Source organism: Gallinula chloropus (genome assembly GCF_964237585.1).
Source record: "Gallinula chloropus genome assembly, chromosome: 1".
Taxonomy (NCBI): Eukaryota; Metazoa; Chordata; class Aves; order Gruiformes; family Rallidae; genus Gallinula; species Gallinula chloropus.
In genome coordinates, this window is record NC_140085.1 from 27,680,215 (window position 1) to 27,686,471 (window position 6,257).

A 6,257-nucleotide genomic window follows, 5' to 3' on the forward strand; every position below is an offset into this window, starting at 1 on the left:
ATTGATAGTCTTTATTTTAAAAGGTGTAGCAAGAGAAAGACGTCAGACTCCCATCACTAACTTTGCAAGCTAGCTGCTGCTGACTACTGTACCTCCACAGTCCTTCATCTGTGGGTTGGTGTGAGTAGCATCATCTTGGCTGGTCCTTGAGGAACTGAACAAAAATTACCCTTGCATACTGTCTTCAAATTATCTTTTTTTTTTTTTTTAAAGAGGCATCTTTTTATTCTTATGTAGGGCAACACATGTTTGACCAAAGCAGCCTTACTGGCACATCATTTTTATGAGTCTTGATTTAGAAGAAACCCTGGCTCTGCATTGCCAGGCTTAATTGTGAGCGTGATTAACTTTGCTCGGAGCTGTGTTCACAGTCCCAGTTTCAGTATCCAGGCTTTCTGTACAGTGCCTGGGGAGAAAGACTGATGTCTGAGAATGATTCACGTAATCCAGGCTGAAACAGAGACTATCTAAGCTAGTCAAGAGGAAATACCAAGGAGAGAGGGGCATATTAAATTCTGTGTCTCTTTGGATCTTAAAGCTAGTGGGAGTTATTTGTCTCTTCTCAAATTTTCGTTGTAAAACATGGAACCTCTCCTGCCTTTTTGTATCTAAAACAGAGAGGGATCTCTTCTTAGTTAATTAGTTGTGTACTCATCTACAATCCAAGCATCTGGATTCAAATACCTATTATTCCTGAGGCAGCTTGAACTTTCATTTTTTACATGAGCCTGGTGAATAATGAAATATCAGTGGAATGTATCTTGCCTCCAAATAAAAGAGACAGGTAGGTAATAAGGCCTTCATCTCATGTGTGAATGCTGTGATCATGGGCAAAGAGTCATCCCCTCATTCCTTCTCTCTGCTACAATGCATGTTTAATTACCTCCCGCAGGTAGTAAGAGATTCAGAAACTGAGTTGAAAAGCTCCATTCTCGAAGATCCTGCAATTCAGGTCTTAGAGTCATCTCTTACAGTGTCTATTCATATTTCCTTAGGCAGAGAAAGGATCTGAGCCAGGATCTTATAAAACTCCTTATAAAACTGGAAACTTCTCAAACAATCAAGTTATAGAGTGATGTATAAGTATGGGCCACATCTTCTTTCTGATTATGTGGAAAAAACCTGAAATGTGCAGCAGAGGTCATGAGATGGGGCATTTGCAGATGTAAATTTTTGTGAATATTAAGGCGAGTCTCAATGTTTTGTTTGAAATATGGAACAGGGTGTGAGCAGCTCAATGTTTTCAAGGTAGATCCAGTGAAACAAGCATTAAACTAGCCTCACAGGAGTTCAGATATCTGCAAAGCTGCATGGGCAGAATTTAAATTTTGGTTATTTAAATGTAGATCTGTAAGGTATCAGCCCAGGATTGAAATGCACTTGTGAATGTGAGCTCAGGCAGATAGATCAAGGTGGCAAGGGATCTCTGAGGCAGGACAACGAGAAGATGCATCTAAGTCCCTTCCCATTTTCAACTCCACTGCATTGTCTGGCTGTGTAAGATTCATACTGGCCGCTGTTGCTTTGAAGCTTGGTGAGATTCTGCCACCTGTTGCTGCAGGAAGCTGCAACCTCAGCTGAAGGACCACCATGAGTCATGGATAATTAAGTTTAAATTATGGTAGTCCTGTTTCAAAAGACTTCTGCTTCTCCTGGGAGGTTGTGTGCTTTTTAATTTTCTTCTCTTTTGCTCCTAGCTATGAATGTATTTTTTGGCCTGTTGTGGAAGCTACTCTCCCTTGTTGGTAGATAGCACTGGTGCTGTGCAAGCTGCTGCAGTGCCAGATCAGGGCCTTGTATTTTGGCCAGAAGAATGGATCAGCTTTTACTTTCCATCCCCAGCTCTACCATCAATTCATTCAGCAAGTGAGTCACCTTGTGTGTGTGTGTCTCCATTTATCCGTCTCAATGGTGGGAAGGAGACCAATGTCTGTGTCATGCATCAATCTCATTCCACTGTGCTGGCATTCTGGAAGGCAGATGCTGCAGTGCCTATGATGCAAGGTAGGGCTCTCCCTGCAAAGCAGACTTTCTAGTTCAGAGAAACTTCCTACACATACACCGCCCCCCCCTCCCCACCCCCCCACCCCCACCCCACCCCCACCCCGCTCGCCTCTGTTTTCTAACTGAAATAGGGCAAATCTAAAAATTATCTGACAGAAGATTTGCAAAAGATGATCACAGTGAATGACGTGTGACTGCAACCTAGCCCTGGGTTTGGCAGAAGCTCATCAAAGCCAAAGCTAAACTGACATCATGATCTGATATTCTCCATTGAAAAAAAGAGACTATTTATCTTGAAAGACCTACAGACTGTTCCTCTTGAATCACGATTTGCCTTGCTTCCCCTTCTATACTCTTTCTGGGTTATAACTTGTTTCACACAATGAGCTACTAAAGAGGACATGTAAGGGTACCTCGCCTGAGGCACTGGTGGCTCCAGGGCATACCCTAGGAAATACAGGGTTTGTACACTCCCAGCCTGCTGAAGCTGTCCTTTCACCATGGCTGTATCTGTGATGGGAAGGAAGGACAGCTTTGGGTACCACAACCAGCTCTCTGTTCTCACTGTGCATGGGCTGCAAAAAGGCAGCTGGCAGCTTCCCAGTTGGGTATTTACCCATTTCTTTCCTCCCTGCCCTGTTTACAAGTTTCCTAAAAAGCCTGTGTGGGAGTAGCAGTGTGTACAGGCACTCACTGGCAATGTCAGGGTGGAGGAATGAAAAAGGAAAACTGCTCCCTTGATATCTAGCCATATCACTGAAAGTTGCATAAATGTCCATTTTCACCTCAAACATTCTGCCAGAGGCAGCAGTCTGTCACACCTTTCCTGTTCATGAAAGGTCAGATACAGGGAGCAGTGGAGGATGTGTAGCTCCAACACCTAAATTTATGAGACTTGGTAAAACATAAATATTCACCTTAACACAGCTGTGACAGCATCTAGAACTACCCTGGCTTAAGACCTGAATATTGACCAGCCAGCAGTCTAACTCTCAGCCTCCTCGTTTCAACAGCATGGCACCCTTCACCCTTCAGAATGAATCCTTCACCATAAAACACCTCTGCTTCATACATCCAAAGCAATCCAGAACTGTTTAATATTTATAGTGATGATTTTTACCCTGCTTCAGCAATTATCACAGTTGCAGCGATTCCAACCTCCAGCATAGGCAGAAACAGCCTTGAGCTGAAACTGAGCAACTACTTAATAAAATATAGTCATGAGAAGAATGGAGGCTGTATAGTTGAAGTGCCCTGAGCGTGCTTAAAAGATTTATTTCCTGGCTTCATCTGGAGGGCTTTTTAATAGGGAGGATATGACTCTGTGTATATACATCTGTATGGAAAAGAAAAAGATCTACAGTTTTAAGGGGGGAAAGGGACATTACGCTTCTTCAGGAGATGCCACAGGGAAAGCATTCTTTATTTTACATGGATGTGTTCTACTTACAGCTGCATTTCCTGTAAGAAAACAGATGTGAGCGCATCATTCACAGTCTTAAAGGCAAATTTGGCCTACGGTTGTTGCATGTTCAGAGAGGCTGTCAAAGGTGGAATGCCTGAAGACTGCACTGAGGAGTGGGGCCTTGAGCCACAGGTGGGAAGAGTTTGTATTTGGCCTAAAGAAAAGGCTTCTAGAGAGGATACTGTAGGCAGATTCATAGTAAGGAGAAGTAAGTAGTGATAATATAAAAATCACACATAATGTAGCTTCAGAGTGACATCTGGCCGGGTATGAAAAAGGAGAAATCTGTAATTGTTTCCTACTCTCATGTCCCTTTGACATGTATGCCAGTCTTAGCAGATATCTCTTCTGTCTCTCTCAGCTGCTGCCCCTCTATTGCTCCAGAGGTAGAGGAGATTAGGGAATGAATGTCCTAGGATTCCTCTCTCTCTTTCTAGTATGGTTATGTTAAGCAGTGGCAATGAACAGCAAAGGAAGTGTTGTTGGCAGTCAGGAGGCACAGCAGGGCTCCTTCTGCAAAACAGTTCTGATTTTGTTTTAGAGCGGGATGCAGCCCATCTGGCCTCCTTCATCCTCTCTTATTGGTGGCTATTTCCTTTGATGAAAAGAATGAAATTATACAGCACCTCAGAAGACTTTCCACTCTCTCCCCCCCCCCGCCCCCAAATACTACTGAAAATGGGTTTTTTTTTGTTACCCCACAGTTTTTTATGGTTTTGTGTAATTTCTTTCATTTCTCAAGCCTGCAATGCACATCCTAAGTGCCATTTCTTCCTTGTTTACCTGACTTGGAAACATCTTGTTCACAGACCCTGTTGACATTAAGATCATTGTGCCAGGGTAGCTAGGCTGCTGAATGAAGCTATCTATGCCCACCGTGTTTGCTTGCTAGAGGCTTGTCACTAAGGTGGTTTAAGTGTACTGCCTCAAGCACTCCCTGCTGTTGAAGTCTTTCCAGTAGGAGCTATACCACAATGTCTTTTTCTCAGGGCTTGACAGATCATGGTGCCCTTACTATGATAAAACTTTCACCTTCTTGGTGCAAATTATCTTGATGGACATCATTTCAGAACTGGCCATGCTGATGTGCTGATGAGTGGATTCACCTCCTCTAGAAAGCAACTCATCCAGTACTGACTTATCTGAGCTAAGTAGGAATAACCATCTCCCTCTCTTCTTCTGTCTGGGTAATGTAAAAGTAGTTTACTCAGCTCCATAATTTCCAGATAGACACATTTGATTGAGCCTACACCTAGCTTTAACCTTGCATTCAGACCCTGACCCAATATATTATGGTAATAAGAAGAGTATATATTGAGAGAGTGACCCACTCTCGGCTTGAATTATACCTTTTTTCATCTCCTTGGCATGTAAAACACTGTCTTACATTCATGTGTTGTTCATGTGGGAGTAACCTGAGGCTGTCCGACCATAGGAAAATCTGTCCATGTAGGAAAAGAAGTGGAGTTGCCTTAGGCGAGGCAACCTTATTTGACCCTCCTCCTTCCTTTACAGCTGGTGCTATTTGAAGCTGGGACAGAGAAGAATGAGGGGACTGAGGCTAAGGCCAGACTTTGGCATGAGGCAGATAGGAACTGAGTAGGTTTTCTCCATGCTTTCCTGCCAGTGCCCATTAATTCTGTGCCAGTGTCCTCTGGCATTCCAGCTCTTGGTCCTTTCCCTTAATTTTTCTATTTATAGAGTCTGAGCTGAAGACTCCTTTCTTATGTGCCAATTTTACACCCGTGTAAATTCATGGATGTTTGGGGATTTGTTCCTTGCTTACAGTCACTTAGGAAAAAAAGAATTAGACTCATCACTGCAAGGCACCAAATGGAGTATCCCCTATTCCTTGATTCTACTAAATACTCCTTTATGTTCCTATTTTCCATCAGCCTGTTCCAACACACAGAAGCCTGGTCTTATTCCAGCGTTGTATTCCCTCAAAGCGTCCCCTGATACTGCTGAATGTAGCTGTGCCAGGGACAGTACATACCTGCACCTTCCTCCATGCTGGGTCTCTCAGGAATAAATGTTCTCAGTGTTGTCTTATCTGGGGCCACTGTCAGCAAGGAGATGCCTGTCAGCAGCCTCTTTATTCAGCATCACATCTCCACATTCAGCCTGGCTGTTGTAGACTTAGGACTGCTTAGCATTACTCCGTAGGACCACTGGAGAGAGCCAGTTAAGGATTTAGACCTTCCTGTCCTCTGCAATGGCCAAACTGTAGAAAAGGCCAGGACTTGTCTTGCAGAACTGAAGTCTAAGAGTGGCATTATATGTTCTTAATAAAAGAGTGATTATATGAATCACAGTAGCAAAGTGTTCTTCCAGAGCACATGCCCCACTCCTTGGCTTCAGCATCCAAGGGCAGCTATATATCACTCCAGGAGAGGCTTTTGCCTTAGACACGGGTTAGCGTATAGCCCCCTGCGTTACAGAGGAGTAGCTGTGGAGCTAGGATTCAGGAGTGTCTTTTAATGAAGTTACTTGCGGCTGTTTATTGGACAAAAATAAATTCCAACTGGCCCATATAACAAATGAAACTCAACTACAAAAATGTAATGATATTTATTCTCACAGCTGCCAGCAAACTCACATGCACCATGAGTCATTCCAGATGTGGATAAAAACAAAGTCTGTCTGTGAAAGTAAGTTTCCTGATCCCGAGGAGACTTGGTTTGGGAGAGGAGCTGCACACTGACTTGAGCTATACTCAGAAGAGCAGACAGGTTCTCCTTCAAAGGGAGGGGGGGAAAGGAAAAGCCATTTATTTATTCCTGAAAAG